This window comes from Vicugna pacos, unplaced genomic scaffold (genome assembly GCF_048564905.1).
Source record: "Vicugna pacos unplaced genomic scaffold, VicPac4 scaffold_20, whole genome shotgun sequence".
Classification (NCBI taxonomy): domain Eukaryota; kingdom Metazoa; phylum Chordata; class Mammalia; order Artiodactyla; family Camelidae; genus Vicugna; species Vicugna pacos.
The window spans coordinates 92,828,785-92,853,407 of NW_027328741.1; the positions used below are offsets into that span (position 1 = coordinate 92,828,785).

Here is a 24,623-nt window from a genome sequence, read left to right on the forward strand (position 1 = left end):
TTTTTTCTATTCCGATTTCTGTTGCTTGGACATCCCATACTGTGTTTATTAGAAATGGTGAGAGTGGGCATCCTTTTCGTATTCCTTAATTTGACTTTCACTTTTTCAATTTTGCTTATTATGTTGTAAGTTTTTCTGTAATAAATGACTTTAGTTATGTTGAGATATATTTCCTGAATCCTACTTTGGTAAGTGGTTTCTATTGTTGTTGTTGCTGTTGTTATTGTTGTTGTTGTTGTTGTTATTGTTGTTGCTTTTCTAATGAATAAATGTTGAATTTTGTGAAATGCTTTTGATGGGTTTATTGGGATAACCACATCGTTTTCTGTATTACTTTTGTTAATGTGGTGTTTCAAACTGATTAATTTGTGTGTGTTGAACCTCTCTTGTGACACTGCAATGAGTCCAAGTTGATCATGGTATATGATTCATTTTTGGCATTGCTGGATTTGGTTTGCTAATATTTTTTTGTGGAATATTTGCATCTAAATCAATCAAATATATTGGCTTGAAGTTGTCTTTGCCCATACTTTGTTTTTGGCTTTGCTATCTGGGTGATGAAATCTTCATATAATTAATTTGGGAGTTTCCCACACCTTCACAATTTTTGAATAGTTTGAAGAGTATAAGTTCAGCTGTGTATTTTTGTATAGTTCTCCAAGGGAGCTGTTTATATCTGCACTTCTTTTCAACAATTTTTTTAAATGCAGATTCTATCTTTCTCCTAGTAAAGTTTGTTCAAATTATTTGTTTCTCCTTATCTCTGTCTCTTTCTAGACATTTGTCTATTTCTTCTAAATTGTCTATTTTATTGGCATATATGTGTTGACAAAATGAACATTTTTTTTGTATGTCTTAAGTAAAAATAGTTATTTCTCTTCTTTTATTTCTGGCTTTATTTCTTCGGAGCATCTCTCTTTCCTTCATGATGCACCTGCCTCGAGGTTTTCTGATTTTCCTTATCTTAAAAAGAAAACATAAATCAAAATCTTTTGTTACATTAAACTTTGAATAGTTATTTTTCCTCTATAATTTATATTTGCACCTGTAATATTAACGATCATGTTTTTTTTTAATTTTTACTGGTTTACAGTCATTTTACAAAGTTGTCTGAATTCCAGCATAGAGCACAATTTTTCAGTTAAATATATTCATTTGCTGTCCCATTTTTTCTTCTGTGAACTGCCGTAAAAACTTTTATACATTTCCCTGTCCTATACAGTACAATCCTGTTTATCTATTCTACAATTTTGACCTCCCAGTCTATCTCTTCCCACCCTGCGCCCCCTTGGCAACCAAAACATTGTATTCTAAGTTTGTGTGTCTTCTTCTGTTTTGAATTTTGGCTTTTTTTGTTTTGTTTTGTTTTGTTTTGTTTTTAGATTCCACTGATGAGCCATCTCATATGATATTTTTCTTTCTCTTTCTGGCTTACTACATTTAGACAGATTTTCTCCAGGAGCATCCATGTTGCTGAAAATGGTGTTATGTTGTTATTTTATATGTCTGACTAGTATTCCATTGTATAAATATACAACCTCTTCTTTTTCCAGTCAACTGTCAATGGACATTTAGGCTGTTTCCATGTCTTGGCTATTGTAAGTAGTGCTGGCTATGAACATTGAGGTTCAAGTGTCATCCTGAAATTGGGTTCCTTCTGGATTTATACCCAGGAGCGGGATTTCTGGGTCATATGGTAAGTCTATTCCTAGGCTTTTGAAGAATCTCCGTACTGTTTTCCACAGTGGCTGCACCAAACTGCATTGCCACCAGCAGTGAAGGACGGTTCCCTTTTCGCCACAGTCTCTCCAGCACTTGTCATTTGTGGATTTTTGAATGATGGCCATTCTGACTAGTGTGAGATGATACATCACTGAAGTTTTGATTTGCATTTCTCTGATAATCAGTGATATTGAGCATTTTCTGATGTGTCTTTTGATCATTTGTATGTCTTCCTTGGAGAATCGCTTGTTTAGGTTTTCTGTCCTTTTTTGGATCGTGTTGTTTGTTTTTACTTATTCAGTTGGATGAGCTGCTTATATACTCTGGAGATCAAGACTTTGATGGTTTCATATGCAAATTATTTTCCCATTCCGTAGGTTGTCCTTTTGTTTCACTTCCGGTTTCTTTACTGTGCAGAAGCAAGTAAGTTTCATTATATATCGTTTGTTTATTCTTGCTTTTATTTCTTCTACAAGAAGATTTTTGAGACTTATTTCAGATAACATTTTGTCAATAGTTTCCTCAAGGAGGTTTATTTTATCTTGTCTTATGTTTTAGTCTTTGACCCATTCTCAGTTTATTTTTGTGTAGGTTGTTCTAGCTTTATTGGGAGTGTTCTAGCTTCATTGATTTACATGCTGCTGTCCAGTTTTCCCAACACTGTTTGCTGAAGGAACTGTCTCTATTCCATTGTATTTTCTTGCCTCCTTTGTTGAAGATTAATTGATCAAAAGTTTGTGGGTTCATTTATGGGCTCTCTATTCTGTTCCATTGGCCTATATGTCTGTTTTCCTTCCAATACAGTGTTGTCATGTTGACTGTACCTCTGCATAATATCTGAATCTTTAGTGTAAAAATATGTCACTGATTTCTGAACCTAATCTTGTAACCTGCTACCTTGCTGAATTCCCTGATCAACTTTAGTAATTTTTGCCTGGATCTTGCTGGGTTTTCTTTATATAGTAACATATTATCTGCATAGAGTGAGACTTTACATCTTCCTTTCCAATTTGCAACCCTTTTAATTCTCTCCCTTGTTTGATCGCTGTGACTAGGGCTTCCAACTTTATATTGTGTTGGAGTGGTGATAGTGTGCATCCTTATCTTGTCCCAGATTTCAGTTGGAAATTTTGACTTTCTTACCATTGAGTACTATGTTGTCGGTAGGTTTGTATTCTATAGCTTTCATGATGCTGAAATATGTTCCCTCTATGCCCACTTTGGTGAGATTTTTTATCATACGTGGGTGCTGAATTTTATCAAATGCTTTTAATGCATCTATTGAGATGATCATGCCGTTTTGGTCCTTTCTCTTATTGATGTGCTGTATTACACTGATTGATTTCCATATGTTGAACCACCTCTTTGTCCTTGGCATGATCCCCACTTGGTCATGATGTATAATCCTTTATCTGTGTTTTTGGATTCTATTTGCTACTATTTTGGTGAGGATTTTGGCATCTGTGTTCATAAGTGATATTGGGCTATAATCCTATTTTTTGGTAGTGTCTTTGCCTGGTTGTGGTATCAGGGTGATTGTGGCTTCATAGAAAGTCTTTGGGAGTATTCCTTCATTTTCAATCTTCTGGAAGAGTTTGAGAAGGACAGGTATGAGTTCTTCTTTGTATGTTTTGTAGAATTCCTCACTGAATCTGTCCGGTCTTGGACTGCTATGTATAGGGAGGATTTATATTGCTATTTTGATTTCATTTCAAGTACTTTGCTTGATCAAGTGGTCAGTTTCTTCTTTATTCAGTATTGTTTGGCAGCATTTTTCCAGAATATTTTCCATCTCCTCTAGGTTATACAGTTTGTTTCAATATAATTTTAATAATACTTTCATGTGATATTCTGTATTTCTTTTTTATTTGTTGTTATTTCTCCATTCTCCTTTCTTATTTTGCAAATTTGTGCTCTCTCTCTTTTCTTTTTTTTCAGTTTGGACAGAGGTTTTTTGATTCTACTTACTTTTTTGAATAACCAGCTTTTGGATATGTTGCATTATTCCGTATGGTGTTATTAATCTCTATTTTATTTATTTCCTCCACAATATTTATGATTTACTTCTTTCTGCTGCTTTTTGAGTTTTTTTGTTCTTCTTTTACTAGTGTATTCTGCTGGTGGGTTCAATTGTTTATTTGTGATTCTTCTTCTTTTTTAAAGAACGCCTGTATCACCGTAAATGCCACTCTCAGCACTGCTTTTGCTGTGTCCCATAAATTTTGTGTGGTTTTGCTTTCATTTTCTTTAGTCTCAAGGTACTTTTTCATTTTTGCTTTGATATGTTCATTGAACCATTGGTTTTTTAATAAAATATGGTATAATCTCCATGTTTTCCTTTTGTTGTCATTTGTTTCTCTGTTGTTGATTCCTAGCTTCATGGCATTGTGTTCAGTAAATAATGTATCATTCCTTCAATCATTATATAATGTCCTTCTTTATCTTTCTTTATGGCCTTTAAGGTCTACTTTGTCTGCAATTAGTACTGCAACACCTGTTTTTTTGGCTTTTCCAATTGTATGGAATACCCTTTTCCATTCTTTTACTCTCAATCTATATGTGTCCTTCTCTCTGAAGTGGGTGTGTTCTATGTAGCATATTTAATGTTCTTGCTTTATTATCCAACATGCCACACTATGAATTTCGACTGGAGCATTTAGTCCATTAATATTTATATTAATTCATGATATGTTAGGGTTTATTGCCTTTTTAACCTTATTTTCCATTTGATTTAGCATTTCCTCTTTGTTCCTTTCATCCTCTTTTTATGGTTTGGTAATTTTCCATTGAATTATCATGAATTATATTTAGTTTTTGTGACTCCTTGTAAGTTTTTGTCTTCTTGTTACCCTTTTTTATAAGCCTTTTTGACCATTACTATAGCTGCTTTTATTAAAATGATAGGAACATGATCTCAAACCCATCCTACTGAGAACACAAAATTTTAAATGGAAAGACCAAAAAAAAAGTCATATTTTCCTGCCTCCCTCTCCCACTCTCAATGATTTCTATATATTATTTTAAAATTTTGTATCTCTAAACACTATTTATTTTATTTCCTTCTGTACTTTGATCACTCCATTTTTGAAATCTTGATCTATTTGGATATCAATGTCTATTTCACTGATCTTTCTTTCAGAGGATTTCTCATGTTCTTTAAATTGGGAATGGTTTCTCTGATCCTTCGTCTTACTCCTACTTCTCTGGCTCTGTGGTTTTTGGGGTATCGGTTATCTATTGTGGTCCTAAAGGAGTTTATCTACCTAATGCCTATGTAGTAATACAACTTAGAAAAGAGAAAAGAGAGAGAGAGTGATAAAGAATTTTAAAGAAGGGAGAAATAAAGCTTTGAAGACATTGTATAATGAATAATAGAAAAGAAAGTTGAAGCAGAGTTTTGAAAAATAATAGTAATAAAAATATTTTTTAAAATTTCAAAGGTATTAAGATGGGGGTATATATAATTACAGAAGAAGTAGAAATTAGGAGAGTAATAGAAAATGGAACCAGAGAAACCGATTAAAACTAGGGAGTGTTCAGTGTCCTCCTGGAGATGGTATACATTTTATGTAAAATCTTTCGGTATTCATCCTGCTTTGGAAGCTCAGCTTGCTGTTTCCAGATGCCCTCCATTGGAGCCCTCATCTGTGCTGCTCCAGGGCATGTTGGCAAGCAGATCATTCCTAAAACCAACTCTGGGTCAGCTCACCTGACTCTGGGCTGCTTGTCACTGCCTTGCTTGATGCTGCAGTCAGATGTTTCAGACTGACCAGGCAGGACTGGGCATCACACCCTCTCCAGCACCATGGTCAGGGGCTGTATTCCTGCCCAATATTTGAAGGGCCATCCGCCCTCTCAATTTGCTGATCACTCTGCTGCTCTGTGCCACTGTATGCTCTGCCTCATGTTTGCACACTGGAAGCGGGCTCAGGGAAGTCTGAGGAACAGCCCTCTCCCTGGTCTGGGCCAAAATCCAGCTCGTTTGTCTTGGCGGACAAGTTCCCTGATTAACCATTACAGTAGGTTCCTATCTGCCTCAGGCTTTAGACAAGTCTCCGTCTGGCTCTTGAGGCTGCTAAGTCCTTAGGTGTAGATGCAGTTTTGCCCCCACTGCCACCTGGGTGCAAAGCACCAGTAGGTATAGTGGCAGTGTCTCAGCCCTAGCTCTCTTCACCTAGAAAATTTGTGGAGTTTCAGAGATGGGGAATGCACCCTTCCACCCACAGGGCACATCAGCCCCTTTGTCTTATGGAGGGCCCAGATTGTTCTGCCCTGTGCACCCACAGCCATGGCACAAAGCCCAATCCATTCCACTGGGCTGCCACATTGCAGCCATCCCCATCTACCACCCAGTTCTGGCAGCATGGCCCTGCCCCCAGCTTCCAGGCTGCATCATTTGCTATGTCCCACAGGGATCCTCTGTGCCTGTTTAACTTAGTTCTGTCCATCAACTTATACTTTGTACAGATCCAAGACTTGGAGGCTCCCCCTCCATCCTGGCAAACTCTCAGTTGAAGAGGGGTGACACAGTGAATGAGCAGCAGTCCATCTTTGCTGCTCCCTCCCCATGGTACCTGTCCCACTCTGTTTTGCCTTTTCTTCTTTCTTTCTTCCTTTTCTACTACCAGATTTTTTACATCTTTATCTATTGAAGAGGACAATGTTCTGTCACAATTCTGCATGTTCTCTGGTTAGCTGAGTGGGTCAGTGGATGTGAGTCTTGGTGCATTTGTGGGAAAGGGTGAGCTACAAGCATCCATCTGCTCCAGCGTCTTTGCCTCCCTCCAAAAAAGTCTCACTTTGTGGTGGAAGATAAACCTAGTCTTGAAATAAATGGAAAAGTTATTCCATGGAATTGACATAAAGTGCAGATTGCAATGCTCTACTCATACCAAATACGTTTTTAAATAAGGGCCAAATTGAAAGAAATATGAGATTATATAAAGAAAAAGATATCAATAAAAAAACTTGGGAATTACACTCATTAAATTATATATGGACCAACACCATAGAACCTAAGTATAAAAAGAAATTTTAGTAGACATGAAAGAATTAATTCATTATAAAACAATAATAGTAGATGAGCTTAACATCTCACTATTGTGATGATCATATCATCCAGCAAGAATATCTGTAAGGAACCAAAGGTCTTAATAGCATATTAGATCATTTGAACACAACTGTGTTATTAGACACTGCATTAGAAAGGCAGAACACATGACCTTTTCAAGTGTGCACTGGATCTTATCTAAGCAATTAACCACATATTATATCATGAAATAAGCTTCAGGAACTTTAAGCAAATATAGATTACAGCAAGTTTTTTTCCATACACAAAACTATGAAACTTTGCATCAACTCTAGAAAGAATAGGAATAGTACAAACATGAGGTAAAACCACATCCTTTAAAAAAATACAATAAAATGAGTTTAATGATGAAATCAAAGAGGTAACAGAATCATACCTGGAGACAAACTACAATGAAAAGACAGCTTAATAAATGTATGGGATGCATCAAATACAAATCTATGAGGTAAGTTGTGAACAAATCAGGCCTTCTACAAGGAACAAGAGAAACCTCATACAAAGGACCAAACGTACTCCCAAAATAACAAGAAATAAGAACAAACAAAACCCAAAGGCAGTAGAATGAGAAATCTTAAATGATTAGGTTGAAAATAAATAAAAGTTAAAAAATAAATTACAAATCATAAAATAAACAGCTTTAATTTTACTTAAAATATTAAAAAACAGGAAAGCATTTAGCCAGGCTTATCAAGAAATACAGAGACTGGACCCAAACAAAATAAGAAATGAAACAGTAGAAATAATATCTGATATTACAGAAATACAAAAAAAAGATTATGAAAGCACTATGAGCTGTTACGTGACAAGCAACTGGACGACCTAAGAAAATGAACAAATTTCTAAAACCGTACAGCCTGCCAAGACAGAATAAAGAGAAAACTGAAAACTTGAATAGATCAATCAGTATAAGTTAAATAAAATGTATAATTTTATAAACACCCCTTGAACAAAATGCCTGGACTCCTTCATTAAAACACCTTTCCCCCCAAGTATTTTAAAAATTGAAGGAGGAAGGACAATTCCCAAAGATATTCCATGAGGCCACCATTACCCTTATAACAAAACCAGTCAAAGACACAACCAAAAAGAAAAATGAAAATGAAAATCCAATATTATTGATGAATATAGATTCAAAAATACTCGAAACACTTCAACAAATTAATCCAGCAATACATAGAAAGGATTACAAACGTTGATCATTTGGATTCCTTCCAGAGTCAAAAGGATGGTTCAACATACACAAGTCAAGCAGCATGACACATATCTAATAAAGGAAAGACAAAATTCACAAGACCATGTCAATACACAAAGAAAAAGCATTTGACAAAATTCAACATACATTCATCAGAACTCTCATGAAAGTGAGTACAATGGGAACATTTATCACCATACAAAAGGCCATTTATAACCATTTATAATACTCAGGCGAAAGGCTGAAAGCCTTCTGGGTAAATTTGGGATCAAGACAAGGATTCCTACTCTCACCACTTCTATACAATAGTAATAGAAGAAAGGAAAAGGAAAAGAAAAATAAGTAAAAGAAATGCAAAATAGAAAGAAAGGGGCAAAATTGTCACTAGTACTGAAGACATAACAATCTACACAGAGAGTCCTATGGGCTCCACACTGACTATTATGAACAATAAATAATTTTATCAAGGGAGCATGGTACAAATTTAATGTAAAGACGTCTCTTGCATTTGTCCACGTTGATCATGAGATACCATAAAATGGACATTGAAAGCAATAATATTTAAAACCCCATAACCCCGAATATCTTGGAATAAATGTAACCACATATGTGAAAGATCTATACACTTAAAAATATAAAACATTGGCAAAGAAATTAAAAATGATTCAGAGAATTGGAAAGATGTCTTGTGGTCTTGGATTGAAAGAGTTCATAATGTTAACAAGGCCGTAGTACACAAAGAATCCTAAGGATTTAGTGCAATTCCTGTTATGAAGCTGTAGTATTTTCCATAGAATGAGAAAATAAATAACTCTAAGTTTTACATGAAACCATTAAAATTTTTCAAAATAACTTTGAGAAAAAACAACAAATCTGGAGGTATAAACCTCCGGGATAACTTACTATACTAAAAACCTACAGTAATAAAAATGTATGGCATTGGCACAGAGATATAATCAACAAAAACAGATAGAGAGCCTAGAAATAATTCCACACACCTATAAGCAATGAATCTATGATAAAAGAGGCAAGAGTTCACAATGGAGAAAAGACAGTCTCGTCAATGGATGGTGTTGTGAAATCTGGACATCTACATGAAAAACAATGAATTGAGAGCATTTCCTGACATCATATACAAAAATAAACTCCATGTGTATTAAGGAAGTAAACGTAAGACCTGATACTATAAAACTGCTAGATGGGAATACAGGTGATACACTATTGTATATACATCATAGGAATAATTTCTTATATCAGTCTCCTAAGGCAAAAGAAATAAAAGCAAAAATAAGCAAATGGGACCTAAACAATCTTGAAAATTTCTTTACAGCTAAGGACACTATCAATGAAATGCAAACACTGCCTGTGTAATTGGAGAACATATTTGCAAACAATGCAAATGACCAGGGGTTAATAGATGTAGGTTAATAGATGTAACATGGATTTAGGTTACATAACTCAAGGTGAAAAACAAAAACCCAATCAAAAACAAGAGCAGAGTACCTGAGTTAATATTTTTACAAAGAAAATATTCAGATGAATAACAGGCAAGTGATAAAATTTCACATCATTACTAATTATTAGGTAATTGCAAATCAAAACCACAATGAGGTATCACTTCACACTGGTCAAACGGCTTTATCAAAAAGTCTACAAATAGTAAGTGTTGGAGATGATGTGGAGGTAAGAAATCTCTTGTATACTCTTGGTAGTAATGTAAATTGGTACAATTTCTAAGGAAAACAGTATTCAGATTTGTTTAAAAATGAAAAAGTTAACTAACATATGACCCAGTAAAACCTCTCCTTGGAAATATCTGGGAAAAAACACCCTAAATTGTGAAGAACCAATGTTCACAACAGTACTGTTTATAATATGCAAGACAGGGAAGAAATCCAAGAGTCCACAGCAGACTATGGACTTAAGAAGAAATGATGTATCTGTAAATATGCAATAAATATTACTCAGCCATGAAAAACTATAACACATTGCTATTTCAGCATCATGAGATAACCTAGTAAATGTTGTGCTTAGTGAAGTAACTTAGACGAAGACAAAATGATATAATTTAATTTATATGTGGAATCTAAACACTAACAAATATCTGTGTACATCTTTGTATAGCTATCTATTGACAGATGACAGAAAAATAGATAGAAGTATAGATACATACTTATATGATAGATAGATGTTTGATAGATAGATGATAGGTAGATAGATAGATAGATAGATAGATAGATAGATAGATAGATAGTAGTTAGGTGGAGACATGATGGAGTGGTTAAGAGATTAGACAAAACATAAGCAAACTCAAAGATATGGGAAATAACTTATGTTTACCAAAGTGGAAGGGAAAGAGAATTCAATGGTAGGGCACTGACAGACACAAAGAAGTATACTTTAATAGAGAAGCAACAAGGATAATCTGTATACAGTATGGAGTTGTACACAATTGCTTAAAATAATTGTATGTTATAATTACTGTAATAATTCATAATGCAATATAATCTACAAAGTGGTTGGAATCACTATGCTTTACATCTGAAACTACACATTATTTTACATCTAATGTACTTCAAATAAAATAAAACATATCCTGTATAATTTAGTCCTTTTTCTGCTGATAGCATCTTCCTTTAATATTATTTTATATTACACTTTACTTTTTATGATTACTGTTTCAAATTATTTCTTTTACTCTTGTGAACATGATACCAGTTTGAAGTATCTGTATTTATTGCCCCTGATTACCTCTTTTTCACTCTTTAATCCATATAGAATAGTAGCATTTAAGAACATACCCAAAGAAAGTGTTGAACCTTTCTCATGGTCTTTCCTTAGCTTTTGGTCAATGTTTAGCATATTTTGCCATTTTATATTTCTTAGAAGACTTCTTTTCTACACCTCTAATAAGGTGTCTCGGTTTTGCTTTTTCATCTCATTCAGGTTTGTTAGTTAAAGTCTTTACTTTCACTTTATATCTAAGTGATAACAGTGTAAGAATTATTGGGTGAGTGATATCTTATTTCATTAGTTTGAAAATACAATCTTATTTACGCTTGGCGTATATTTTTTGCTCAGAAATCTGCTAAAAGCCTAATGGGGGTTCCTTTGTAGATTATCATAACTTTTTTTGGCTGTCTTTAAAATTTTACTCTGTCATTGTGTTTTCAATTTGCATATGACGTATATTGAAGGAGGTCCCTTTGTCTTAAAGTTATTGGTGTTTTGTTGGTTCATGGACTTGTATATCAGTTCCTTACACAGGTTCGGGAAGTTATCAATTTTAATTCTTTAAATAAACCATCAGCTAACTTCTAACTTTCTACCCCCCCCAGGATTCCACACTAATGTGCACTTCCTGAGGAAGTCTATGGCTACTGTAGAATTTCCCCACTTTTAAATATCTTGAATCTCTGCCCTCTCCTAACATTTCTAGTTTTTTATTGGTGAGTTTTCTAATCTCTCTTGCAGAAAGACACTCTACTTCCAATGCTTTCTGTTGCATTCTTCATCTCATTTATTAAGTTCTCCTGGTCCACCAATAATGTTAGGTTATTTTATATTTTCAGTCTCTTTGGTAATGTATTCCTTATCATCATTTCATTTATTCCTGAGCTCACTAAACTGCTTTCTCAGTTTTGTTTTTTGTATTGAGTTTCTGTATGACAATTATTTGGATTCTCTATTAATTATATGGCAATATACCATGATGTTAACTTTGTTTCCTGCAGGGCTGACATTGTGTGTGTGTGTGTGTGTGTGTGTGTAGGTGTGTGTGCGTGTGTTTCTGTGTCTGTGTCTGTGACGGTGTCTGTGTGTGTCTATCTGAGTGTTAGCGTGTCCTATAAAGTTACTGTGATTGGTCTTGATCTTGATAGATTATTGCTCTGATGACACTAAATAACAGATTGGGAGTTGGAGTCCTTGCTTTTGTTTTCTGGTAGCTTGCAATATTGCACAATTATTGGTTTTACTTACCTGAGCTACCTCTGATAATATTTCAAAATGGCACTTTCCTGACGCTACTGTGTGGATAAAAGATGTGCTTTCATTGTCACTTCTTAGAATTCTCTGGTAGTTAATGCCACTGTTGTCACTGGGACGGAGAACCCTTCCTTTGATCTGATATCCCTTGAGAATCAGTGTACACATTGAGGAAAGTTGTAAAGACAGGTGGGTATTTGGAATCAGGCAAGTGCCTTTCCCATGTCCAGTGTTGCAAGGTAACTTGACTCCACCAATGTGAATGGGGAGTAGGGACAGATTCATGAATGTCTAAGTGTCTGAAGGATGGAAACTCTGTCTCCATTGTGGCTCCCTCCTAGTTACCTGTGATCATGAATACTGGTGCAGTTGGAGGCCGAAGCTGCGTGAACCACTGAGACCCTGTTTTTACTGGGTTCTTTGAATTTATAGACTCAGAAATCCTATTCAGGGGGCCTTGGTTGCAGACACCAACTCTGCTCTTCCCTCAGTTCAACCTGTTTTGTGTGCTTTAGTCCACTGAACTTCACCTGTTCGCATGCGTTCTGGAGTATTGTTTGTGTTGTGGTTATTTTTGGTCAGATGTGAATGTTTTACTGACTGTAGATGTAAAGAGAGAGACAAAAATAGTTTCAACTTATGTCACATTTAAAAGTATATAGTTTTTCAACTAAAAGCTTAAATTCTAATTAGGAAATTATAACACTAAAGAAAGTAAATAAATCACTTCCCTTAATATCATAGTACTACAAAATATTTTGAATTTCCTGGGTTCTTTTCTTCAATGTTTTACCCACCTACATGCACATTTTACTAAAATATACCCCTATAATCTCTTTAAAATCAATTAAATTATTAAAATATTTCCCTGTGCTCTAAATATAGCACTTTTTTTCTCTAATTTATTAATTGTAGCTTCAACATTTCTGTCTTCTCCATCCTTCTACCCTTTCCCCACAGGAAACCACTACTTGGTACACTACACATATATATCTGATTCTTTTTTTGTTTTTTAATGATTATTTCTCTTATATCATTATTTTCCCAATTTAAGTGACAAAGTAGAGTGTTTTTCCCTGTATGACTTATTTTCCTATGTGCAACATTCTCTGGGTCCAGTCACATTGTTCCAAATGGCAGAATTTTACTATTTAATATACAATGAATAATTATTTATTTTGTTATCTATATCCCACATCTATTTCAGCCAATCATCTGTTGATGGGCAGTTGAGTTGGGCTTCTACCCTTGACTACTATAAATGATGATGTTAAGAACATTGGGGGTAATATATCCTTTAAGTTAATGTTTTCATTTTTTTTTCAGATTTATACCAAAAACTGGAATTGCTGCAACATATAATGCTTCTGTTTCAAGTTTTCTGGGCACTGTCCACACTTTTATAATAGTGGATGCATCAATTTATATTTCCACCAACAGTGTTGCTGGGTTCACTCTTATTGACATTCTGAATAATGTTTGTCATTTGTAGACATTTTGTTAATAGCCATTTTGGTTGCTGTACGATTATTTCATTCTGGTTTTGATTTATGTTTTCCTAATGAATAGCAACGTTATGTTTCTTTATATGAGCATGAAAATCATTCACATGTCTATTTTTGAAAAGTTTCCATGAGGATTCTTCAGCTGTTTTTCATTTGGGGTCTTTATTTTTTAAATATTGAGTCTAATATGCTATATATATATTATGGATTTTAACATTTTGTAGGTCTCATTGTCTGAAATTTTTCCTTCTATTCTGTCTGTTATCATATGTCTTGTTGAAGGTTTCCTTTGCTCTGCAAAAGTTTTTGCACTTCACACTTATATAAGAAATAGAATCCCTGTATCGCAGAATACATCTATTTTTTCCTCAGTAAACTAAAAACTGTAATTGTTAGTTTTCCTTTTTTTTTAATTTGGAGACAGATCTAAAATAAAGATTGCTATGATTTATCTCAAAGTCAGTTCTGCTCCTGTTCTTGGTCAAATATTGTATAGTTTCATGCTTTAAATTTAGGGAATTAATCCATTTTATCTCATTTTTTATACTATGGAAGGAAGTATTTTAACATCTTCCTTTTACATGTACTGTCCTGTTTCCTCAGAACTACTTTTTGAAGAGACTATCTTTTTTCCATTGTATACTCTTGCAACCTTCATTGCAGACTAATTGACCATATGTGTGTGGGTTTATTTTCAGACTCTTTATTTTGTTCCATTTTTCTCTGTGTTTCTATAAGTGCCATATTTTGATGTATTGATTACTGTAACTTTGTAGTATGTTCTAAACTCAGGGAGGGTAATACCCACAGCTTCATTCATTTTTCAAAATAATTTTAAAAATTTGGGACTTTCAGATATATGTTCAAATTTTATTATTTTTTTCCTTGTTTTGTGAAGAAACTTTTGGATTCTGTGAAAATAGAAATTTATTAAAAGAAAAAACCTGAGAAAAATACTAAATTGTGGAGGATAAATCATACAATATTAACAACAACTGGATTGCTGTATAAATCAAACAAAAAATATATAAAGAAAAATGACAACAGAAACAAAATCCATGGGGTTTAACAAAAGCAGTATTAATAGGGATACTTATAGCAAAATAATCCCACTTATACAAATAAGAAACACGTCTCTTACAACATATTCTTACAACCAAATGTTGTAGCAAAATAATAAATAAACATATTAGTAGAAGGAAAGACAGTTGAAAGGTCAGAACATACTTAAATAAAATAAAGATTAAAAACAGAAACATTTGATCAAACTAAATAATAGCTTTTCAAAGATAAATAATGTTGATAATCTTTAACCATACACATGAGCAGAAAAGAGAGTACAGATTAATAAGCTCTGAAATAAATGAGAAGTTACAGCTTATATCAAAGAAATACAAAGCATCACATAAAGCTACAACAAATTATATGCTTATAAAATGGAAACCCTAGAAGAAATATACAATTTCTGAGAAAGACATAATTTCCAGAATGGAATGAGAAATAGAAAATATGAACGGATTGTCACTAATGAAATTGAATCAGTAATTTAACAAAATCTCCCAAGAAACAAATTTCCAGGCCTAGACAGCTTCACAGGTGATTTCTGCCAAACATTTAAAGAATAACTGTCACATATACTTCTCAGCGTATTCCAAAAATTTCGAGAGAAAGGGAGGATCACTACCCCAAATTTCTGTATCACATTACTACTAAAACTGGAACAAATACTTCAAAAAATTACAGGTTACATACTACTGATAAGCTTAGATGCAAAAATCAATACTAAATTGTTAGCAAATCAAACAATACATTAAGAGGATTATACAATATGATTAAATCCATTTTACTCCAGGGATGCAAAAGTGATTGAATACCCACAAATTAATCAGTATGTTACACCACACTAACAATATGAAGAATAAAATTTATACGGTCACCTCAATAGAGCCATAAAATGTTTTGACAAATTCAGTATCTATTTATGAATATATTTCTCCTCAAAGTGGGCATGAGGAAACATACCTCAACACAGTTAAGGTCTTATACGACAAGAACTCAGCTAACATGACACTCACTGATTAAAATCTGAAAGCATCTCCAATAAGAGCAGGAAGAAGACAAAAATGCTCACTCTTACCCCTTTTATTCATTATAGTATTGGAAATTCTAGCCATAGCTATCCAAAATAAAAGAAAGTAAAATATAGCTAATTAAGGAAAGGAGTAAAAGTATCTGTTTGCAGATGACATAATTTAAACAGAAACCCTAAAGAAGACGCCACAAAACTACTAGGGCTTATCAATGCATTTGGTAAAATTTCCGAATGTAAAATTAACATACAGAAATCTTGCATTTCTACACACTATCAAGAAGCTAACTGATACAGAAAGTGAGGGAACTGCATCATTTACTGTTGCATTAGAAAAAATAAATCAAGAAATATATCCAACCAAGGAGGTAAAGGACCTGTACTCAGAAATCTATAAAATATTTATAACAGAAATTGAAGGTAATGCAAACAGATGAAAGAATATACTGTGTTCGTAGATGAGGAAACATATATTGTTTAAATGGCAGAATAAGCCAAGAAAATACACTTATTAAATTCAGTTCCCCCAAAAATACCAAGGGCATTTTCAGACACCTACAAAAAATAATTCTAAAATTTACATGTAAAGACAAAAGAATTGAAATCACTAAAAAAAAAAAAAAGAAAAAAGAAAGAAAAGAAAACAAACAAAATAAAAACACAAACAACTTTGACAAAGAACAAAGAGGATGTATTACAGTCCGTGATTTTAAGCTATAATACAAAGCTACAGTAATAAAAATAATATGGCAGTGGCACAAAAGAAACAGAATAATGGAACACAAATAATGCCTGAAAATGAAATTAGACAGTTATGGTCATTTAGCCCATTACAAAAAATGAATATACAGTGGGGGAAAGGTAACCAACAGGCACATGAAACCGATCAACATCACTAACCATCAGAAAAATGAAAGTCCAAAACACAATGAGATTTTATGTCACTCCTGTCAGAATGACTATTATCAAAAAGATAACAAACATAATTGTTGGTGAGGATGTAAGGAAAACAACCCGGATGCACCGCTGGAGTGAATGGAAAAATGTGCTGCCACTGTGGAAACAACATGGAGATTTATCTAAATATAAATTTGAAATATAATTCTACAGTTCCATACCTCGATACTAATTCCAAGAAAATAAAAACGCTAATTAGAAAAGATAAATGCAACCCTATATTCACTGCAGCAATATTCACAAAAGACAGGATATAGAAGCAAATTAATTGCTCATCAGTAGATGATGGAGAAAAAGATGTGTGTTTATAATGTATATATCTACCCATCTTAATTACAGATTTATCTATATTTATATATATATACACACACACAGAGGCTATATATATATGCAGTATATATATATATATGAAGTATATATATATATGCAGTATTTATACACACACACACAGATAAAAATAAAATGGGTTATCATTCAGCTGCAAAAAGTATAAGATTTTGTCATTTGCAACAAATGGGTAGAAAAAGAGGGTAATATGCTAAGTGAAATATGTCAGAAAGAGAATGACAAATGCTGAATTATTTTACTCAAATTTGGAATTTTAAACAAATGATCATAGCAACACAGAAAAGGATTTATACATATAGAAAGAAACAGGATGTTCACAAGAAGGAGGGAAATGGGGTAAGGAAAAGAAAAAGTTGAGGAAAATTAAAAGGGAAAATTTTCCAGGTGCAAGTTAAATAAATCAGGGACAAGAAATTTACTCTATGGGGAATAGTCAATAACTATTAAATATATTTACATAGCAACATATCATAACTAAATATATTCTGGTGAACAGTTTGAAATGTATTAAAAATTGCAAACAGTATTTTATGTAGGGGAAACTAGCACAGTGTTATAGAAGAAAGTACAATTCAAAAACAAATAAAGATACTTATAGGAAATTAGATTTGTAATTAACAGAGGCAGGTTTTGGAAAAGGAGAATTTGATTAATGCACTCAAAAGCTACAAACTGTCAGCCATAAAATAAACGTATTCTAAGGATGCCCTGTAATAACATGAAAATTACAATTAATACTGATTTATGTTCTATATGTATGTTGTTATGAGAGTAGACCATAAGATTACTCATCACAACCAAACGACAAATTGTATTACTTTAAAATTTTATCTAAATGAGAAAATGAATTCTCCCAAAAGTTGCTATGATATTTATTTCATGATAGTTGTAAATCAAATCACTATCCTGTGCACCTAAACTTACACAATGTTTTATGCCAATTATATGTAAATAAAAGGGGAAGGAAAAATGAAAAGTCAATGGTCATTTTTTCCCATATCATTTCTCATGATTGTTTTAGCAGCAAGTAAACTTGACTCATGATATACTTATCCTAGGTAAAGATACTCATAAATAAGTGATTCTAATAAATTGTACATAAAGATATTTATAAAATTAGTGTCTTACCATGCCTTAAACTTTCTTCATGTTAACAGCTCACTGCTTCTGTAGGCATCAAAATTTCATTCTGTGTAATCATCTGAGATTAGTGAATGGATACAAATTTAAAACTGGCTGCTCTTGCTGTGAGTGATAAAATTCACTGTCTCTGACCGATGGTCTCATCTCCCCGACAGCATCTGTAAGAATTGAACATGCTAGGTTGCTAAAAATCTCAGCATGGTAAAATCTCAGAACTCCTACAATTCTTAACTGTTTTCCAATGGGAATGCAATAATGACAAAGACTTAATTTTGGATAAGAATGTGGAGTTTTCTCATGGTTGCATAAGGGAATGTGACGATAATCCATGAGATCCACAGCAAACACTCTTGTTCAAGTCCTGGGCAAAGATGTGTAAAGATTCTGCAATATTAGGACAGAGGACTGCTTTCAAAATGATGAGGGCGCTCACTCTATTCCAGGTAGTCCAAGGGAAGAAAAGTTATTGCAATTTCTGTGTGAATGGGAATAATTCAGTGTTTCAGAATCTATAAATTAGTCAAAGTGTATTCAAAGCCAAAATAAGTTGTGTCAACAATGAGAATTAAAAGAAAAAACTTATTCATAAGCTTAAATTAAAAAGGTGATACAGTCCTGTGCTGGGCTCTCGGTACTAAATAATGTATATGCCTCAGTCCCATTCAAGGGTTCAGTGGCTTGGCCCTAGCATCAGCTCAGAATTCAATGAACAGGTAACAATTAGTATACTGGGAGAAATATAATCTATCCCTCCCTGATTGGAAGAAAATCTGGTGTTTCAATGAAACTCTTAATTCACAGAGATTCTGCCAGATGCAGAGGAATATTTCACTGATGACTCAACTAAGACAGACTTAGTTACTGCTTAACAATCCATCCTCACACACAGACACAGTGGTACAGAGATTTGTTGTATTTAGTGGGAAGAATTCAGTGGGCAGAGCTCAGAGAATAGTTTTCAAAGCACCAGCCAACTTTTGTAGTTTTGCCAATAGTCTAGATTTTCCCAGGTAGAAAACTACAGATGGACAAACAATATTCTTCTTTAGGATTTCTAATTTTGAAAGTAAACTGTAGCTTTTGACTTATCAGTATAGAACCTTGTTAAGATGATCACGGTAAGACCCACTGTCTGATAAGGAGCTGGAAACTAGCTGCTGAACCAGCCCATCTGAACCCCAGAATGCTAATGTACGCAACAACATAGCCACCATCAGAGTTCAGCTGACAAACTAAAAAGCTTGATGTTTTTGTTGTAGGAAGAACCACTGGTGTTCAGACACAGTTCTCCAGCTGTAAGTGGTCTCTATTCTTCTCTTGGTAAAGGTCATATTGGTGGCATGTTGCTAGAGTTCACCCTGGCCAATTTGCCCATTCTCCAGATTATCAAAAGCTTTCTTCACAATAGGTGACACATTTTCAGTACTAAATTCTGCCATTACTGTCTTATCAGCTGACACTACCTGAATCATTGTGAGCAGAAGCTGTAGGCTCCCTGACTTTTCCTACAATTTTTCCAGCATTTCAGGGCATTTCACATTCTTAAAATGCTTCATATTTTATTTTAAATTAATGGGAAATAGTCAAAGACTTTCATGAATATTTTATATTTCCTAATATCTGTATAAATTTGGTATTCTTGCAGTTGGACAAATTTTTAATTCTATCACTCTCACCTCCATCTAGTCCACACATTTTAGATTGCAATTTGGTTACTGAATGCAACCACCACAGCCAAGGGTCAAGTACATTTTAGATACATCCTCTGTTAAGGTTAGAAGGGGCAAAAGTTATGTGGGGTGTATAAACCTATATTAAATGTTTGCAATGGCACTGACTTTTCTGGAAAAATCTCTGAATTTAAGAAGTAAAATAATTGGAAGGCAGTATAGTTATTGGTATGGGGAAGGATATCAGCTATTTTGGGATGGGTGGGTGATGAAGAGACAGGAAAATGTCCAGCAAATGGGAATGGAATACTTTAGACCTCTGGAGGCATGAATTAAGAAAATAATAACTTGTCTCCTGTACCTACCTCCAATTACTGTTTTGAGGGATTAGTCCTTGGGCTATGAAAAGAGCTAGTTTTTGGTGAAGAGTAAAGACCATAACAAAATAGTTGGAAAACCATGAGAGTTTTCTTGTTTCAAGAAAGTGGATTTTGCTAAAGTCAACATGTATTTTTCATTCAGTAAATACTAAAATGCATCCTGTGGCATGTGCTGAGCTTACTGTGCTGGTATCCAAGTTAGACAAGGAAAGGGGGATAGACAGAAAACATCTGGAGGAGGTGGTTTCTGTGCTGAGACAGGGATAGTCTAACAAGGTAAAAGGAGGACACCCAAAATCCAAGGATGAGCTGGATTAAAAGTATTGAGTTTGGAACTAACATTGTTGACAATCATTTGCCTGGATATATATCCAGATACAGTGAAACATAAAGATATGCCATGGTAATCAGTTGCCAGATTCATAAAGAAATGACTAAACAAATTTGAGTTTGTGTGCTTAGAGTTGGAAAGGCATTGAATGCCACCCTGAGGACGTAAACTTTACTTTGGCTGGAACATAAAGCAACATAAATTATTGACTAGAAAATATAATGTAGAATCTTCAGGGCAGGAAATGAAAGCACCAATTGGAATGCTTTTAGAACAGCACGAAGAAGACCATAGATAAAATTACTTCTTAAATTCTACCACATGATGAATGTGCCATCTTTGACTATATCATGTGATCTTTTTGATTCCAGGGATGACATAATAGAGACCATGATCCCTGGGCCGGTTCCTGCATGTATCTCCTGTTCCAATCTATCCTAACTTAACACTTTTCATACTTTCCAGTATGAACCAGAATCCACTTAGTAATTTTCCCTCTCTCCATGTTTTAGTCTTTTTCCAATTTCTCCCATATTTTCTTCTTCCTTACAAGGAATTATTTAAATTTACTCCCATATTTTTCCATAAAAAGATCATATCAATCAGATATCTCTTTCTATCGTTAAATGGCAACTTAGTCTCCTGTTTAACTATATGCTATATTTAAAAAAAATAAGGAAAATACAGGTACACACCTATGATTATTGTTAAAATAAGAAAATTGCAGATATTTGATGACATTTGCCAACATCAATTTTAACTACTGTTATCCTGCATAATCTGGTAGTCCTCTGGTTGATCAGTTGTAATTAGTTTGACGTTCATAAACTGAAAATGTCTGATGAGTTGGCCTTGAAAGAGAGGTAACTGATTTATCAGCTATCACTGGCACTGAAATGCGTGGGTTGATCCCTGGTTGAAGTTTAGGAAAATGAAGTTCATTGGCAGATATTTTGTGATATCTTTATGGAAAAGTAGAAGGCTCCAACATCAGTCTAAAATAATTGCTCTGTATGGGAGAGAAGATGCTGTACTGAGAAATACAAGTTGTAGTTGTAATGGAGTTCACAATACGGCCATTTGTTTCATTGTAGCTGATTTGAGAGTGCCCGTGGACAGGGGTGAACTGATTGAAAATAGCTCGTTGATCCACTGCAATTTGTTCTGGTGGTCTCACTGACATTGATGATGGAGGAGGAAAATCACCTCTGATCGGGGTTGTTGTATCACCAATTATGTGGCTAGTAGAGGGCTTTCTTATTAGAGGCATATTTAAATTTGCAGAAGGTAAAAATGCACTTTCTCCACTAGTGTCAGCCACAAAATCAGAATTATGTTTATCGACATTACCCCTGATTTAAAGTATTTCTTGTTGAAATCTTCAGCCAATGAAGACAACAGACAAGAATTTTTAATCTCAACTCTTCTTTTTATTCTCACTAAAAGCTGGGGACAGCCTCGTTTAACATTTGGATTATGATACAAATGCAGCTACAACCAATGGAGAAACATTTTAGTAAAATTTTAAACCAAAATACAAGACTACAATAAGGCTAACTTATAAAACCTCAGATTCCACGTTTACAATGCAAAGATAATATCATCAAAATATGAACATTGCTGACGATATTTTGAAGTTCCTTATTTGGAAACTATGCATTTAAATAGTATACTCATCAAATTTAAGAAGTCAGCCATTGCAGTAACAGTGAATGCCACTTTTTATAAGCAGCCTTAATACCTTTATTTAGATTTCTGGAATTATTCATAGTTGCAAACAAAGTTTCTCATAATATTGACTACTTAAGGCACTATCCTCATTTTTTAGAAAAAATAAAGGATTTTAGCCTTAGTAGTTTTATACAATTTTCAAAATTTAGCTTTACTTTTATATTATCATTGATTGATATACAAAATAAAATTTTATATATAAGTTACCATGTGGTAACTAAAATTTCTGAATACCTTTCTTAAAACAGAGACTTCTTTTTCTACTGCCAGAAAGTCAGCTAAACAAGCAGAACCTTGAAAATTCTACCGCACCTTCTTAAACCCATATAGGTTTAGCTGTCTAAGTAAACTTTTCATACTTCCAGTTTCAAATATTCTGAAAGGGGCCTTTCTTTCCAAAACTTCCTTCTTAAAGACATCTTCATCAATCACTATGAAATATCCATTATCATCCCACCAGATGGATTTAAACTGGTCACTCCCAGCTATTTTCCAGAGTTTTCTTGGAAATGTCAGATAACGAAAATCATTATCTTCATCTGGTTCAGAGACACAATGTGTGTATCATGGTGTTTTTATCAAGGATTCTTCAGACAAAGTCTGAAAAGCATTTTCTTCAATCATAGAACTCAAGTCCAAGTCCCCAGAAAATGTTTGATCACACAATAGAGATCTACCGGATTTTGCTGAACCAGTTGGTCCATCTTTACAAGACACAACTTGAATTTCTGAAGAATCATGTGCCATCTCAATTAAATTTATCAACAGCTACTTTTCAAATCTGCATGATTTTGAGCACTGCAGCATCAAATGCTGCTTTAGCAGGCCTGCACAGATAAACTGCTAGACCTTCACAATGAAACTCAACTTGAGTAGCTGTGACATTACAAAACAACTGGCCTCTCAGCAACTCAAGTGTAACATTCAGCCAGTGTTTACTTGTCATTCATCCAGTTAAAATGAAACATATAGGATGCTTATATTTAAAGTGTGATTTGCAAATATTATCCCAACAAAATCTTTCTAAATAATTTAATTTTGGGGTCTATGAAATAAAACCAATCTCCTTCCTTTTGTACAGAAATTTTTACCAGATTTAAGAACAGAGTATAAGTAATGCACAAAATATATAAAATAATATTAAAGTTTTAGAATTTAAAGTGAAATTTGTGTAAATCCAGTACAGATAATGTATATCTATTTCAATATCATTTGTAATTAAAGTGAAACATAATTTGATTTGGAAATGGAAATAAGTATTTTTCTGTGTACTTTATAATAAGTAGCTCTATATTCATAACATGAGCAGAATAAATATCAGTTTATTTGTTTTGTATAAAAAATAAATGGTAAATAAGTATGAAATAAAATTAGATAAAAATAATGAATCAAATTTAAGAAATCCCAAGGGGCAGAAGTTTTGTTTTAAATTTCAATTAAGTTCTATAAGTAAAACAAATGTAAGTTAATATTCTACTCTAAAATTACAAAAGAGAAAATCTTATAGTATATTTACAAATGTATACTTTTGCCATTCTTTCAGTCAGAGGTTTTTCAGTCCTTAGAAGGAACAAATTTTCTTTTCATCTTTATAATCCAAACCCTTGAGCCTTCTGTTAAGTGTTCCAAAATGATGTTGATATATACACTTATGCAAAAGATCCTGGGTTAAATAAGCAGTGCCTCCATTAAGGGGCAAACAAAGAAACAATCAAAAAAGAAAGAAATAACACTATATGTGTGTTCGGGTGGAAAATACCATGTAATGCATTTTAGGAAGCAATTTGTATCTCAGTCCTGAAACAGATAACATTGGTAGTAAAATCCGGCATTTTAAGGCAAGGGTTTTGTTCACTAATTGTAAATAATAGTTACGTTGTGTATCAGTAAACCGTAGAAAATCCAGTTCTGCCAAAAGTTATATTCTTTATTTAGAAATATATTCCATTAAACATGAGCCAATTTCAAACTGAGGGATAAAATTTTTAAATAGATAATTGTAAACTCAAGCTACAATGTAAATTTTTCTTTCAGTATGTGTACATTCCATTCTAAATAAACATAAGCAACCTGAATACATTGCATATTATAAGTATTATAAACTATACTTAAGTTGGATTTAGTCCTTATTCATAAATATTACTTATCATATGCAAATCAATATATGTGATACAATCCCTTAAAAAGCAGAGAATTCAAAAAAGCATTCTCAAAAAATGTAGGAAAATTTTTCACAGATCTGATCTTTACTTTTTTATAAAAATAGTCTTAAGAAATTCACTTTAAATAGCATGTAACTAAACATAATATAAGCCATATATGAAAAACCCATGACTAACGTCACGTTCAATGTTAACTTACAGGAAGGTTTTCCTCTGGTCCAGTAATAAGAAAAGCTAGCTCATTCTCACAGGTACTAAATTACACTACTTGAAGCCCTAGCCAGAACAACTAGTCAAGAAAAAATATAAAAGGCATC

At 33.5% G+C, this 24,623-nt stretch overlaps 1 pseudogene; it reads right to left on the reverse strand.

The window, feature by feature from the left end:
- Window positions 1–21,377: 21,377 nt before the first annotated feature.
- On the reverse strand, window positions 21,378–22,891 carry LOC140693699 (heat shock transcription factor, Y-linked-like; annotated as a pseudogene).
- Between the last annotated feature and the right edge of the window lie 1,732 nt (window positions 22,892–24,623).